This window comes from Pelodiscus sinensis, chromosome 5 (genome assembly GCF_052426305.1).
Source record: "Pelodiscus sinensis isolate ZL-2025 chromosome 5, ASM5242630v1, whole genome shotgun sequence".
Lineage (NCBI taxonomy): Eukaryota > Metazoa > Chordata > Testudines > Trionychidae > Pelodiscus > Pelodiscus sinensis.
Window position 1 is genome coordinate 24,696,326 of NC_143056.1, and position 14,342 is coordinate 24,710,667.

At 42.7% G+C, this 14,342-nt stretch overlaps 1 long non-coding RNA gene across 1 annotated transcript in view; it reads right to left on the reverse strand.

The window, feature by feature from the left end:
• The window catches only part of LOC112545923 (uncharacterized), a 37,701-nt gene extending 25,010 nt beyond the window's left edge, over positions 1 to 12,691 (reverse strand). Inside the window, exons 1-2 of the long non-coding RNA XR_016349596.1 lie at positions 9,494 to 12,691; positions 1,311 to 4,918 (exon numbers count right to left, since the gene is read on the reverse strand). This is a non-coding gene — a long non-coding RNA (uncharacterized LOC112545923). The remainder of the gene's footprint in view (positions 1 to 1,310; positions 4,919 to 9,493) is intronic.
• Positions 12,692 to 14,342: the final 1,651 nt, after the last annotated feature.

A 14,342-nucleotide genomic window follows, 5' to 3' on the forward strand; every position in this document is an offset into this window, starting at 1 on the left:
CAATGGAACTGGGGCCTTTAGGAACACTACAATACAAATAAATATAATAATAAAAAAAGGTAATTGTAGGAAGTTAGTGACAAGCACTGGCTTGACAGCCCTAGAGGCTGAAATCCTCTGGGTATCCTAAGGACAGTTATTGCATGGATAGTGCCAGGACAAGCTTCTCCCTTGGCCAAGTGCCCCAACCCTGACCTGAAAAGACACTTCCCCTCTCAGAGGGGTGATAGAGTAATTAATCTGCCTCCAAGACTATTCAATCATTGTCTTCTTGGATGAGATTGCTAATTGGGGTTCTTATTGTGGTGATGTTGCCACCTGCCCACCAGGAAACTGACTGAGGACACCAGCTCATTTCATATTGCCACATAACAGCTGTCAGAAGGTAATGACTTTCAGTCCCTGCCAACCCTGTCTGGGTTTGAACCAGTAACATAGACACAAAAGACTCTTCTCTTATTAGTACCAGTCCCGTGAGCCATCCAGTTCCCCAGCAGCAGATGTCTCATATGTGAGTGTCAAAACAAAGGCAATTGTGTTTCTAAAGTACAGATTGAATAAATGTTTGTAACATATTAGTTTTAAAACATTAAAAGAATGATAGTGAATGTATTGACATAGCAAAGCTCCTATTGGTTTTAGTGGATACAGCATTTTAATATGTGGCATCGTAAATCCAGAGGGTTATAATTTAAAATACTGAAATGCAAATGTAACACTGACTTTACACACCTCTGACTAGACAACCTTTGAAGCCATTCTGGCTGCTTAATGCTGTTCCAACTTTCATGCAATCAGAGAGTTATCTTTGTTCATGTCTCTTAAACACATATCATCCATCGCCGTTTCACTAAACAATTACACTGTTCATTTTCAAACAGAAAGGTTGTTTAGTTTATTTATTATATTAAGGTCTTTAAGGAGGGCTAGTCAATGTAGCTGGGAAAGAAATAATGGCTTCTGATGGGCAAAAACTCCATTAAAGTCAGTAGAGCTGTCTTCATTTGGGCCAATAATGATTTTGGCTCATCATGTTTACCATGAGGCTCTCTCATTGAGATTAAAATGCCACAGACGCTGTTGTCTAATGTAACTGATAAAATATTGCAAAATAATCAGCTTCTGAGAAGATATGTAAAGGGAATGAAATACTAGCAGCCAAGTGGTATTAATTGGTTTGGTATCAATTTCTCAGGAGCCTGATCCTGCTAACACAGTTGTATGTGCTAATCCTAGGAATTTTTTGCAGAAATACTGTCAAAGAAAACATGCAATTGGAAAAGGAAATAGAAATGGCAATAAATCATTACCTGGGAAGAGTATAGGTGCCCATAAAAAAAATCCCCCGAACAACTAGTAAGTCTTCAGAGCTCTGTTGTTTAGAGAAAAGCCAGTAACAGCAAGAGTCACACTGTCAGTTAAGCACTAGCAGCACAGAAAACTGTGCTGCCATACAGGTTCCTTTGCTGCTCTCCTTTTTTGCCCTTGGTAGACAGGCTTTTGTAAGGAGCTGGTTTCACCAGTCATTCGTGGGAGTCCCTGGGGCAGTAAAATGTTTAACTGAAAGAACCTCCTCTAAGGCAAGAAGCTCTTCCAGTTGGTCAAGTTGGGAGAGTTAAAAGAAGAATAAAAGTGAAATTGTTTGCAGGAAGGAGGAGGGAAAAAACAACGTATCAACACTTTTAAACAGCTTCACTCCCCTTTCCCACCAGTTACTCTGGGTGCATGCTGTTCAGATTCTGATCTAATGTACACTGTTGTAAATCTGAGATCATTTCAGTAAAGTCAGTAAGGAGGTGTAACTGGCTCTGTATCTTTGTATTCTTGTCTAGGGCCTAATCATAGATCAGGACCTCCTTGTACTCGGTGCTGTACAAACACAGAAAAAAACCCTGATGGTTCCTGCCATGACTGGCATACCAAACTTGCACAGAGAGCATGCCATTTTGTATCACCTGCCTGAATCATGTAACAAGACCAGCAAAACTCTATTGTAGAGTGAGCTGAATTATCTGCCATTTAGCCAGTGACTTATTGTGGATAAAAGGAGAAACAACTGATACTTTAATCACATGAGATGGAGCAGACAGAAAGGAGATTAATGCCCCTTCCTGGTTTTACACATGCTGGAAAAGATTCCGCACTAAGGCTTACCCACAATAAGCTATCTCTTGCCGTAAGCAACCACTCAGGTTTTCTGGCACAATTGTGTTAGAGCTTTGGGCTCTGCATGCATTTGGATCAAGGCAAATTCCCTAATCACAATCAAGGCTTCAGTCTCCATGTGAAGAACTCCTTCCAGGCCAACCTCGGTAACAGGATTCACAAGGTAAGGAGAGAAGATTTCTTTTGAGCATAGAAGAGGGAACAAAACAGTAAAATGGAAGAATAAAGAATACCCCTGCTTGCGCTGCCTGGGGCCAAACATTCAAAGGCAAGCAGGTGCTGCACATCGATTTGCTTCCTCTCTCTACCGCAACAAAGTATATTTATGTAGGTGGGGGGATCGCTGGCATCTCTTGACTCCACTCTTCAAACTCACCCATCATTAAATTTGAACTGGCACGGGGGGCAAGAAGGCCATGGTTCGTGGCTGGTGTGGACTCCTTTGCACTATTTCCTTTGAATTTCACTTTTTTGGCTGCTGCTTTTAGAATTACTCTGTGCAATGACAGTATGTGAACGGCTGCAGAAATGAGCATTACATTTAGTTCTGAAAGGGGAGAGTTCTTGTGTCATTCTTATTTGTTGTGGGAGTGAGTTCTATAACCCAGGCCAGCTCTTGCTGCAGTTCTCTCTCCCGCGGTCACGAATCACCCCCCGGTTTTGTTGTTTGAATGGAACATAGTTGTCATGGGTAATCATGGTCATGAAAGGAGAGGTGATCTCTTCTCAGGTAGTTAGGACCTGTCCTTTGAAGGACTTTGGCTATCTGCACCAAGACCTTGAACTCTACGCTGGACTCAGGAGAGAGTTCATGCAAACTGGTGGGTGGTTCTGGGCTGGATACAATGCAGTAGAGTCTTTTGGCCAGCTGCACGAGTGGGTGTTTTTGTTGCCATGGGTATCTGGACATTGATCCAACTGCAATGAGTTCAAAGGCTGTCCCCACTCTCCGGACACAGTGAGGGCTTGATGCATCTCCACAATGCCTCCTGCATGGCTGGTGGCCACAGGGCCTCAAACAAGGCAAATTATTCAGTGTAGGAACAACTCACATTTTTCTTGACACCAAGAAATTAACAGATCAGAAACTTTCCTATTATAACACACTCTAAAGCAAGGCTGTGAAAAGAGGAACAGAATGGCTTCGGAGATTTTAATGAGCTCATGGGCCAGATCTGCTGGCATAAATCATTTTAACTTCATTAATGGCACCACACTGATTTACACAAGCCAAGGCTCTGGCCAATAGGGTCTTTCACCTCTGGGTCATTTGTTTGAAGCTCACTCAGTTTAGTAGCATTCCAGTCAAGCCAATCAATAGTTACCTATAAGCCACAAGGGCATGGTGGTAAATGGATAATAGGTTGTTTGTGTCCTTCCTCATCTTAGGAGGCAAGAGTTCAGAACACAAAACAACTCTCACCAGTTGGCATTCTTGCTGTCATTCCCAGCAGAGAGACAAAGGACTGAATGGGACTGAACCACTTATCATGGTTCTGGGTTGCTACCGACTCATGTCTGAGTTGGGGCACATTGGTATGGGTAAGATTGCACTGCGGCTGGCTTTACTGAATATACTTTATGCCAAGAGGACTTTGTTTTCCAGGGCTGTCAATTTTGGAATCTTTCATGAGCATTAAATTCATTTTTAATTAGGGGGAGGGGAAGACTACATGAAATAAATGCAAATTCATAGCCATGGCTGATCGATTAAGCCTGTTGAAATTCTGCACAACATCAAAATAAAAGCCTGCAGCAAGGTTTAAAGTAACATCTAGGGAGAGGAATTCAAACTGTATCCCAAATGTAAATTTTACTAAGCTTGACGTATGTCTGTTCTGCAAATGAAAGGGAGAGACTTATAATAAGATCACAAACACAGGAATCTTTGCAGAACTGACTATTCAGTGCTAGAACAGCTCATGAATCTGACAGATTCTCTCCCAGCTGTTAAAACTATCATAACCCCAAGGCAATTATTTCCACCCATTCAAAGTTTTACTTGTGTGGCAACAACCAAATTGCTACAGATATATAAGAATAAGATATGCACACTGTTTGGAACAGAGCATTGAACTTTCTTTAGAAAACAATACAACAGAAAATGGGTGATGAATACAAAAACAAGGCAAAGAAACTTGCTATCTTAACGACAAACACAAGCCAGCTTGGCTTTGCTCTAAAACACAGAGTGAGACAAGCTGTGCCAAACAGAATCATGCAAATGAGAAGCATGCAAGAAATTTAATAAAATGCATTGCCAGGATAAAGAACAGAAGTTGTACTAACAACAGTCACATTAAACCTTGCAATAACAAACCTATTACCCAAAATGCCACCTGGGGCTTCCGTTGGCTCAAATGTTGAAAGAGTGGAATTCTTGCTCCAATTTGTATTCAAACAGCATTCCCCTTTGTAACTGTATCCAAGTCCTATTGTCAGTTTGAGTCATGTAGACACCATAGAAGATTTAATACAGTCACCTGAACACTAAGAATTGCTTGCTGTGGCTGTTGATCATAAATCAAGGGAGGTAGATTTACTTAGTCAAGTAAATTTGTACACTTATAGTAGTAAAGAGGACTAAAATTAGCCAGGATTCCCAGCAATGTTCTGGTTTAGACACTCTCTGTCTACTTACTGAGCTCTTGGGAACAGCAGGCAGCATGTTCATATTGACAAGGTTTCCATTCCCCTGATACTTCTCAGTTGTGCTGAGGCCCAAATGTCAACCACAATGAGGGTCAAAGATCTAAAATGAGAACATGAAGCAAAGCCTTAAATGATATGGGATTCGTTTAGTTAGCATTAACAAGAAAACATGAGCTGAAGCTGCTACATTCTGTTCTGAATTTCAAACACTATACCCTGGAGGTGTTCAGATCTGAGAATCCTTCTTCAGTTTATTGGAAACCTTGGGACCATTTGCAAAATTGGATCTGGTTTAGAATTCTGAATGCTCTTCGCATTCAGATGCACATGTGCTGACTCAGCACCCATGAGGAAAAATTAGTGGGCACTGAGTGCCCAACAGCAGCCAAGCTCCCACCCTCTGCTTCTGTTGCCCCTGCATCTCTCGCCCACTGGTGGCCCTGCTGACCGGCTCGTCCCCCGTGCTCCCAGCGCTTCTGGAGTGCCACAAACAGCTGATATAAGGCATTCAAGAAGTTCCAGGAGGTAGGGGGAGAAGTAAAGACAGAGTGCACTCAGGGGAGGAGCTGGGAAAGAGGCAGGGTGGAAACTTAATGGAACTGATGGAATGGGATGGGGTTTGAGGGAAGGGGTGGAATGGGGAGGGATGGAATAGGGCAGGGTGAGAGCAAAGCAGGGGCAGGAAGAGGCGGGACCTTGGAGAAAGGGTGGGGGCGAAGCCTGGGACAAGCATTCCCCACCTACAGGGGAAGTCAGTTCTTTCAACCCCATTTGTCTATAACCTCAGCTTCATGATTCAACATATTTTAATGATTTAACCTACTCAAAGAGTAGTACCAATGGTAGTTACCAAGTGGGGTCTCGCAGGTGATAGTCGTGGGTATGGTAATATTCAACATTTTAATTAATGACTTGGATAATGGAATGGAGGTTATGATTATAAAAACTGAGACTGGCCCCCAAGTGGGGAGCAGTTGCAAGGACTTTGGAGGTCAGGATTAAAATTCAAAATCATCTTGATAAATTGGAGAATTGGTCTGAAATCGAAAAGATGAAATTCAATACAGACAAATGCAAAATATACACTAAGGAAGGAAAAAACAAATGCAGAACTACAAAATGGGGAATAGCTGATTAGGTGGTAGTACTGGTGAAAAGAATCTGGAAGTTATAGTGGATCACAAATTGAATATGAGTCACTAATGCAATGCAGTTGCAAAAAAGGCAAATTTCATTCTGGGCTGTATAATAAAACGTTGTATTTAAAACCTGGGCTGTCACTGTCCCACTAGGCTTGGCCCACATGAAGCCTCTGCAGGTATACTCTGTCCAGTTTCAAATGTCCCACCTTAAGAAAGATGTGAATAAACTGGAGAGAGTCCAGAGGAGAACAATACATGTGATAATGGTTTAGAAAACCTGACCTATGAATAAGGCTGTGAGTGTGTCACAGAAGTCATGGATTCTGTGATTTTTGGGGACCTTTGGGATTTCTGCAGCAGCCAGTGTACTTACCTGAGCAGCTCAGGCAACCCCTGAGCCAGCTGTATTGGCTGCTGCTGGGGCACCAGGGGGGAGTAGGCATGTGGCATGGTCCCAGCCCTGGAGCACCAGGAGTGCAGGTGCCAGGGTCAGCAACACTCCGCCCCCACAATTCCTACAGCAGGCATTCTGGGGCAGAGTGTAGGCAGGGCCATGCCTGGTGATTTGAGAAGGCTATTGGACGCCCATGCCAAGAGTGATGAGAAGGTGAAAGTACCTGAATGGGAAATTACCTATTGTAATGGGAGTACCACTGTGTTCATTATTTTAGACCTTGGTTTAGGATGTCAAATTTGCATATGAATTCCAGCTTAGCAGTTTCTCTCTGCAGTCTGTTTTTGAAGTTTTTCTGTTTGAGAATGGTAACTTGCACGTCTGAAGCTGTGTGTTCAGGCAGGTGAAGTCACAATTGAAAGATATGTGACCCCCTCTTAAAGAGTGGGGTGCTATTTAATTTGAATCTCCTCAAAACAGCAAAGTCAGCTGGGTGAGAAAAAATGTGGTAATAAGACAATCTCATAAGGACATAACCCTGTTATTTTCCAATTCCTATCATAGAGTACTAGAACTGGAAGAGACCTCGAGAGGTCATCAAGTTCACTCCCCTGCCCTCATAGCAGGACCAAGGTCATAGGCAAGACCTCTATCAAGTTTCATCCTGTGTTTTTATTTCACTGATACCAGTCTATAGCCATGCATGATCATAACTATTTCTCATATAATATAACCCTTGTTAACAGTAGATCTCAAAGAGCTTCTTGTTCTTTTAATGTATTTAATTTCACAACATCTGTAAGGGTGGGAAGTGTTATTCTCCTTATTTTATTGATGGCGAAAGAAGACACAGAGAGGTTAAGTGATTTGCTCAAGGCCAAACAGGAAGAAGGCAAAACTGGGCCATGGCAGGACAAGAAACTGGATCTAGGATTCCTTGGGCTCAGCCACTGCCTCATGCCCTGGACCACCCTTTCCTCTCTGGAATCTTTATCTATAATGCCTTCTGATGGTGAAGCACAGGGAGGGATCACCGGTCAAGTGAAGCCAGTGGTGAAACTCCCATTGACTTGGATGGTATCAGATCAGGCCTTGTAAAGTACGGAGTGCATCTTACGAGGCGCTAAATGCCTTCAGCTCCTTCAGAAATCAATGAGGGTTTAGTGCTCACTCCTCGCGGGAGGCATTCAGTATTTGCACAATAGGACCCATTCCCTCAGATACCTCCACCCTTCTCCTGTGGGTTGTGCATGTATCTAAGGACAGAGTTTGGCCTCAGGGGCATACGATTATGTCATGGCAACTGAAGAAATTAAGCTTTGTGACCACCTCAGAGCCCCAGAAATGTAGGTAAACCTTATTTGTCATTTATTGTACGTAATTAATGCATCACATATGATTTTAAGAGAACATTTTAAAAAACTAAGTGATATTAACAATGGCCCCCATTAGGTTAGAAAGGATTACAAATATCTGTCAAAGAGATTGAAGCTTCCATGCTTCCGGGCATAAGCCAATATGTAACAAATAGTGGTTAAGAAGACGACCCCTATGGGTCTTGTATAGTCTTCATAAGACTATCTTACAAGCCACTGTCAGACGACACTGATCCAGTCTGGCTACGTGTATGTTTCCCCCTTCTCCCCCCCGCTCCCCGATTTCTTATAAATTCTGCAAGAGGAAAAATATTTTTAGGTTTTTTAAAACATTTGATTTCAAGATAATGGGACAGCTTATTGTTGGATTCTGGCAGATGAAGTGACTCAGCTAATGTTGCCTGTAGTTCATTTGAGGTCCTGTTGATTAAAATGTTAAGAGTGGTTTTGAGATTTTCTTAACACTTGAAAAATTACTTTGATATCACTGGCATGAAATGCAGTCTTCTGATTATACTATAAAATAGGATTCCACCCACCCACCCACTTAGCTAGCAGTGAAATTTGTGCTATAACTGTTAAATAGAAATATTCAGGGACAGATACGAGAAGTGCTGATCACCTGTAGATCCCAAGAGACAGCTGCATGTGCCCAGAGCCTCTTAGGACTTCGACCTTACATCTTAAATAATTATCTTTACTTATCTAAATATTGGTATCATTTTTTTCAAAGGGTAGGTGAAAAAACCCACCAACTCAGTAGGTCTGGTTAGAATATTTTAAGGAAAATGAAATTTTGATGAAAAATGTCCACAAAATGTAGCACCATCACCATGGTTAACACTCTTAACACTCAGGGAAACAAAAAAGAGAGCTGGCTTAGCAGTCTCCCTGCAGTGCTGTTAAAGGTCTCTGGAGCCGATCTGGGCCCAATAATGTTACTGGAAAAATGCAGGAAACTGTGGTCTAGAGGCTCATCTAGACTTCGCTAAAGTGTCGAAAGAGAATATGCAAATTCCATAGGAATTTGCATATCTTCTGATCTCACTTTTGAAAGCGGAGCTTTCGAAAGTGAAATTAGTCTGGACACATTTTTTTTGGCAACCCCGCCTTTTTCAAAAAGCCATGTAAACCTTATTTTTTGAGGAAGAGCGGCTTTTCGAAAAAGGGGGGGGTTTGCGGGAAAAACCACGTCCAGACTACTTTCACTTTTGAAAGCTCTCTGCTTTCGAAAGTAAGATCGGAAGAAGATATGCAAATTCCCGTGGAATTTGCATATTCTTTTTCGACACTTTAGCGTAATCTAGATGAGCCCTAGAAGAGAGCTTCCTGTTTGGTTTTTTTCAGAGTGTAGATCACATTTAGAGGATTTGTCCAGTGGACACCTTCCCTCCCATTAACCATTGCATGAACCACAAAATTTAGTCTACTATCTCATAAAGCATTTATCTCAAATCTAAGTAACACATTATACAATAGCAATTTTAGGACCTGACTTTTGGATTGGTGAAGAATTTGCCTGCAGTGGTCGATCACAATTTTAATTGTTCCCTACTGTAGGATTTTTTTTTTTTTTTTGCTGGTGCATTTTTCCTGTTTATTAGCTCCTAAATTATGAAGCAAATGTATGCTCTCACATCTTATGATGAAACTCCCTATTGATATCAGCTAGAATTTCAAAGCAGAATGAAGGAAATATTTGGCCTAGTTATAGTAGCTGAACTCAGTACTAAGAGGTGCTGCAGATGTTACCAGGATCTTACCTTTATTTTGTATCTCAGCTAGAGAGACTAATATGGTGACAGATCCAATTCATTGGGGTTTTTTCAGTGAATCTGGTCCTGATCATATAGAGGATAACAAAAGAAGAATTAAACAAGACAGTTAGCTCTGAAATGCTCAGACTCAAATTATTTAACCAGAGTTGGGACAACAGACAAATGTAATGTCCACAAACCAGGAATGTGGCAAGAGCTTTGCTGTATGCAACAGAAGCTTTTGCTGTTGTAACCCTGATTGAACATTTCAAAATTTTAATCAAGGAATAGTCCTTGGCACTGGTTTTTGGATAAAGACTATTAGGAATGAAGATTTATAACTTGGCTAAGTGACTAACGAAGTTTGGACTCTAAAGCTGTGGTGTCCAACCAGTTCTATAGCAAACTAGCCACACTCAACCAGGAAAATAGCCACATGTGGCTAGTGGCTAGCATGCTAGACACCACGGCACTAAAGGTTGGGTCTTGTTATCTGGTGTTGCTCCACAGATTTGAGAATCTGGTCCCCTGTATTCAATGGCAAAGGGTTCATTCTGAACTAGTTTGTAGCATTAGGTAATCTAGATAAGCAACACTCAGCCCGAGAGAGCAGGAGAGCCACTTTGTCAGCGTATGTATTCACAAGGAGTTAAGTGACATTGGGGCAACCCGTTGCAAGGCCTGTGTCCTGATATTGCATCCTAAGATTTAATCATTGCAGTTCATTGTACAGTAAAACTCCAATAGTCCGGCATCCAATAGTACGGCACTCCTGATAGTCCAGCATCAAAATGGCAAGAGCCTAGTGAGTGAGCTTCGGCAAAAATGAGTCACAAGGTAACAGCGGCAGCAGCTGAACTGAGCAAAAAGAGTAAAAAAGGCTTAAAAAAACTAAAACATTAAAGTATACTGTATACAGTATGTACAATAAAAAGGGTTAAGAACACTTTATATACAGTATATAATATATACAGTGTGCGCGTGCATGTGTGTGTACATATATATATATAACCAGCTTATAGTACCTCTTGATAGTCCGGCATATCTGATAATCTGGCACCACCTAGGTCCCATAGGTTCCGGATTATCGGAAGTCTACTGTACCATGGTTATTTGGGGAAAGATTCACTGCAAGTTCATCCAATGCAATGGGTCAAATTCATCTCTGATGCAAGCAGGGACAAATTAACTGGTGTCAATGTACCAGAGGTGAGTTTGGGCTCATTTCTCCTCTCATTCCTCACTCGAGGCAACTGCTTGGAGGAACAGGAGGAGATGCCTGGTGCTTCTTGTGCTCCATTGTAAGTCATTTTTAGAGCTCTCATGGGATCTGGCTCCTCTTCCTGAGGCCAAATCTCACCCTGAGATGAGGGATTTCTGAGAGCATAAAATCAGTCTCAAAAGGAAAAGCACTAGCCTAGATCAGTGTTTTTTGTAATACTGACTCAGTCCTGTAGAGGGAATGCTTTGGTAAGACTTAAGTGATGTGATGTGTAATTTCCAACACCAAGCATCAAATTCACCCCTAGTGTAACCCCTCTCAATTCAGTGGCATGACACCTGGGATGAATTTGGTCCTGTAACTTTTTCTGAACACTCTTGTTATGTTACACAATGGCTTAATAAATTAAGCCCTGATGAAGTTAAAAAAAGAATAATGAGTAATCCTGTGGCACTTTAGAGACTCACAAATACATATATATTATCATGAGCTTTTCTGAGTAAAACCCGCTTCTTCTGATAAGATAAGCTTGAGTGAAGAAAAAAAGGGGGACCCTCAGAATAAGTGGGGGGAGGGGAAGGGAGAGGAAGAATGTCCTTTTAAATTCAGTGCAAGTGATAAGCTTTTTATGCCCATGTAATACTGCCATAAAGACTATGATGACATGCATATTAGAATGACTTTTCATTCACAACTCGTGGCTGGTCCAGCAGCCAAATGTAACAAACCAAATGTTTGGTGTGTTGTTTATGAACTCTTACCTTCCAATGGAAATTGACCTAGCAGAATCATAATTCTATCTGAACCACATATGGGAACTGGCTTTGTTAGCTGGCTGTAGAAAGCACAAGCCCTTCAAAAAATATCCCAGGATGTTTATTGTTTGTTGGGATAAAAACAATAAACTTATTTGAATACCTTAATAGTTACTGTTGATAATAATACCTTACACTGATGTAGTCACTTCCCTCCAAAAACCTCTCAGAGCATTGCAGACATGCCTCACAACATCCATCAGAGCCACTCTAAACATGGGTAAGCAGAAGCAGAGAGAGATTGTGACATGCCCAACATGATTAAGAATCAGTGACAAAACTGGGAACAGAGGCAGGAGCACTCTTAGCTCTCAATACTAACTAGATAACACCCTCTCTCATCATCTTCCCAAGCTGACAATACTTTTGTCTATTTAAAAAGCACTGCAGTACTCATATTTAGATCAGTGAGAGCCCTCCACACCAAATACAGGTCATTCATGTCTATTTGCTGCTACTGGATGTCTGTATCCTTATATACTAAGCATTAAACAATGATCTTTTTTCTCAGCCTATGCTAATATATATGAATACTTCCCCACACAGAGTTCTTTTGTCCAGTAAGATAATTCTTTGTAAAGCCAACTATAGAGCAGATTCATCCAGTTTCCTCTGGAAGAAACAATCCAGAAAAAAACAGCTTCTCTGGGAAACAAGGTCAACTCTGACGGCACAAAGTTAATTTCTGTGCTGCAAATCAAGGGCAGCCCTGGTAACATGCTGCCCGGTCTAGCTGCATCCATTTGATCTTGCACCCCATTGCACAATCATCACTGCCTTCTCCTCCCAGTGATGTTGTGGAATGACATCTATGAACAACTTCCTCTGCCTTCACCCTTCCTTCCTTCTTTCCCTCCCAGCAAATTAAAGGTAATTCTGCAAAAGAAGATGGATCACTCCTGAAACCACGGAGCTGAGCTAGCTTGGAATGAGCCCTTTTTATTTCCTATAAGAGAGGATGTAAATAAAGGGCTTGCCCCAGGAAATGCTTGGATGCTGGAGATATGATGAAACCCAGTGATGTTACAAAACAAATCACTGTACAGGTTGGACCTCCCTTGTCCGGCAGCTCCTGTGGAATGAGGATTAGGAAGCCTAATCTGAACTAGCTAGTCCGTGCCGCGTGTAGCCGCGCGGCACGGAGTCCGAACTAGCCGGCATTTAAAAATGGCGCCAGCCGGCTTCACGCAAATGAAGCCCGGGAAATTCAAATCCCGGGCTTCATTTGCAAGTGCGGATGACTACATTACCCCCGCTAGTTCGAACTAGCGGGGTAGTGTAGACATACCCTTACTTATTATCACATAACCTTCATGAGAGATCCTCCAACCATTACCAAAATGCCTAGCACTTGGTTGGCACTATGCGAATATAAAACGAGAGGCCAACAACCTTTGGTGTAATCTGCTGGCAAACCATAGCCACTGGGAGCTGCAGGGGGACATGCCTGTGGATGGTGAATGTAAACAAAACGTCTTGTGGCCCGCCAGTGGATTACTCTAATCATGGGCTGCTTGCCAAATGTTGCCAACCCCTGCCAATCCACTTCCTAGATTTATTCAGCAGCCCTTCAATCAACATAGTCCAATGATAAATTCTGCAGCTCCCTATTCAGGCCCTTTACTCCTGCATTACTGGGGTTTATATCTCTCCTACTGTCCACCCTTTCTCTAGGCACATGGAGTCAACCTTCCCCCTACAGCAAGCCTGCGCCCTGTGCTGATCACTGTACTCAATGCATGTACCTAGTTCATGTGCATTTTTTCTGCATCTCTATAAACTTCGTTTTATGAGGAAAAAGGGATATTCTGAAAAATGGGTTTTTCCCGACATTTGGCCCCGTGTAGATGGGCTAAAAGTCTGAAAAGCCTCTGTCGGAAGAAAAGCGGTTTACAATTTACGTATCTTTTTCCGACTTTTCTTTGTCGTGTAGACACAGCCTATGAGTGGCCTGTGTGGCAGAGACTCAGACAACATCCTGCATTGTGGGGGTTATACATGAATTTGCTCTGCATGTAGCTGAGCACTCCACAGGCTGTGGATGGAGAAAGGATCCCTGTGAAGGTGAATGGCTATAAAAGGGGAAGGGATATCAGGACTGTTCCTACTGGTGCTGGTGCCCTATGCAGCCCAGCACCAGTACCTTCCCCCTGGGGGGAAGTGGCTGCTCTGTATGGGGGGTGAGAGGGAGGGCCAAAGCTGTGTGGGAAAGAGGTTGCCAACTCTCCCAGACTGGATGCCATTTACCTGAGCAATCTAGAGCATGGCTGGGAGGACTCCGCAGTAGTAGCAGGTGGCCACACCGCCAGCCACAGAGAAGTGGCGCTTTTAAAGGGAAAGTGCTGCTTCTCTCAGTCACCTGCTTGTGCAAAAAACCTGCAGTATAGACATAGCCTATGAGAGGAGGCCTACAGAAAGTAGAATAGCCTCAGCTATCTGTGGGCAGGAGTTGAGGAGGTGCTGCTTTCCTCTTGCTCTCTCTGGTTATTTATCTCTCTAGGCAGATCACAGTATTAGGTGCAGTGTATGTCTCAGAGCAATGGTGGGCAATCTGCGGCCCATACAGCCCATCAGGGTTCTACATGTGGCCCACGAGACATTTTGTTTACCTTTCCTCAGGTGTATGGTTGTCAGATTTTGCTGGTTTCCAGACAGGTAGTTTTTTCCTTACAATCTTGCTGCCCATTGAACTGGAGGGCCACTCATGCAGCCCACTCGCTAACCTAGGTTGCTCATTGCTGTCTCAGAGCCCTACAGTTTGATAGAAAGCCACCTGAGGACCTCAGCTGTCATGGTGCCAGTTCAGACTGACCAGTGG